The following is a 2,705-nucleotide window of genomic DNA, read 5'->3' as shown; positions in this document are numbered from 1 at the left end:
CTTATCTTGTGCGAATTCTTATCTTGCGTGTCACACACATACACGCACACACACACACATACACCCACACGCACACACACGCATATGAACACACACACCACAAAATTACACTCAACTAAGAATGTCTTGTCATCACATTACAGGACAACTGATATGCTATTGTGATGTATGATGAGATGAAATCAATTCTACTATGTAATTGTTAGACTGGTGATAAGAAGATTGGCATAAGTTATTGTATGATATGATGAAATTAAATCCATTCTAGTGTCTAATTGTTAGACCAGTGTTAAGAAGATTGGCCTTTCACAGATCGCAGTTTGACAAATGTGATTTCAAGGCAGTGAGACACATTTAGAGAGATTTTATAGTATTAGAGCAGGTCGCAAAACTAATCCATGCTGGTAGTAGCACTGTAACAGTATATCCACACAGAGTGTTCGTTTATGAAGCATATTTATGAATTCTCGTCCTAAATAGAATATAGTATGTGTTGCAATGATTGATAATTATCTCAATACTTTTAAAAATAATGTAACTCCCTCAGACGGTAATGTGTTTGAATAGTTCCACTATGCATTTTAATATGTTCAATAATACCAAAGTTTCTCTTTCTCACATGTTCTACAATTTGACTTTGGTGAGTACTATAGTGTTAAAAATCAGGTGTCCTCTTGTATGTATTTTATTCAGCACTGCCTCTAGCAGTATTGTCAAAATACTATTACGACTCTCATACAGAGAGAAGTATAGCCTGTAAAGGAAAGCTTGGTTCACTCAGCAGGATTATAGGCACGAATTTAGCCTTGAATCTTCCTTCCCAACAATTGTAATTCGGCCCTGAATCTAGTAATGGCTCCAAAGATAATCTTAGCATATAATCATGCTGTGTGTGGTGTCCTCAAACTGATCCCGGCGGCTTGGTAGGACATCAAATTGAGGATATCCAACATATTAGATTTTTCTGGCCCGACTTTTTGTGTGGTGTCCCTTTCGGACAAATGAGCACGCAGCCAGTTGACAGTGACGTGCAGCCAATCAGAAAGCGAGATGACGAGGCGTCGCGGAAGCACGGTGGGGAAATCAAACTCCAAACAGTTATTGTGCAAGAGAAGGTCCGTGCTCACTGAGTTTTTTTAGACTGATTCTAATGCCAATATTTGAAAGAAAAAAAATAAAGATTGCTGATTAATCGGCAGATTCATTCTAAAAAGAAATACAGAATATATTAATCTATTTTTGTTGTCACTTCCAACAAATATAAAACTTAAGATATAATATTTGACAGATTTACGATACTTTGCCCTTCAGTATTTGTGGGTCTACCTGCATGATTCATCATTTTACAGTTAAAACCAATCCAATCAGTTTAAAGGGTGTGCTGAGTGACAATCTTTCAACTTTAATAGACTTCAAATTATATAACATGAGGAGGAAACATCTGGTAAAATTACTTTTTACTTGAACTCACAAAGTACATTTCAAAGCCTGTTTTTTTTTTTACCTTTACTCGAATAATTATTTGATTATATTTATCATAATTATTTGATATTTATTTTCACCAAAGTCGTTTTTTTTTAAGTAATTGTACTTCTATTCAAGTACAAAATGTCAGTACATTTCCCATCTATGGAGAGGACTGAAATACAGTGGGGGAAATAAGTATTTGACCCCTTGCTGATTTTGCAGGTTTGCCCACTTACAAAGAATGCAACGATCTACTATTTTAATCATATGTACATTCTAACAGTGAGAGACAGAATCCCAAAGAAAATTCCAGAAATTCACATCATATGAATTTATAAAAATTGATAACCGTCTGATGACAAACAGCAAGTATTCTGGCTCCTACAAGCCAGTTAGTCTTTCTTTAAGACACAGCTCCAATCCCAATCAATTATCTACATCAAATACACCTGCCTCACCTCTTTACCTGTATAAAAGACACCTGTCAACACCCAAACAACCAGCATCCAACATCACCACCATGGGCAAGACCAAAGAGCTTTCTACGAACATCAGGGACAAGATTGTTGATCTGCACAAGGCTGGGATGGGCTACAAGAGAATCGGAAAGCAACTTGGAGAGAAAAGACCAACTGTCGGTTCAGTTATCAGGAAATGGAAAAAGCACTACACCACCGCCAACCTCCCTCGGTCTGGGCCTCCACACAAGATCTCACCTCGTGGGGTCTCCCTGATCATGCGAATGGTGAGGAATCATCCCAAAACCACAAGGGGGGAACTGATGAATCAACTGAAGGCAACTGGGACCACAGTTACAAAAGAAACGGTTGGTAACACTACGCCGTCATGGATTGAAATCCTGCCGCGCACGCAAGGTCCCCCTGCTCAAGAAGAAACATGTACAGGACCGCATGAAGTTCCCCATTCAGCACCTGGACGACTCAGAAGAGGCCTAGAATAAGGTGATGTGGTCAGATGAGACCAAAATAGTACTTTTTGGCCTCAACTCGTTGTGTTTGGAGGGCAAAGAACACCGAGTACAACCCAAAGAACACCATCCCCACCGTCAAGCATGGTGGTGGCAACATCATGCGTTGGGGGTGCTTTTCAGCCAAGGGGACGGGACAACTCCATCGTATTGAGGGGAGGATGGATGGGGCCATGTATCGTAGAATTCTGGACCAACATCTCCTTCCCTCAGTGAGAGAGCTGAAGATGGGTCGAGGATGGGTGTTTCA

At 39.8% G+C, this 2,705-nt stretch overlaps 1 pseudogene; it reads left to right on the top strand.

The window, feature by feature from the left end:
* The first annotated feature begins 1,654 nt into the window (after positions 1-1,654).
* On the top strand, positions 1,655-2,471 carry LOC137840472 (uncharacterized; annotated as a pseudogene).
* Positions 2,472-2,705: the final 234 nt, after the last annotated feature.

The sequence above is a fragment of the Syngnathus scovelli genome, chromosome 7 (genome assembly GCF_024217435.2).
Source record: "Syngnathus scovelli strain Florida chromosome 7, RoL_Ssco_1.2, whole genome shotgun sequence".
In the NCBI taxonomy this organism is placed as follows: Eukaryota; Metazoa; Chordata; class Actinopteri; order Syngnathiformes; family Syngnathidae; genus Syngnathus; species Syngnathus scovelli.
The sequence above is the reverse complement of the archived record's forward strand: the minus strand, read 5'-3'. Positions and strand labels throughout refer to the sequence as shown.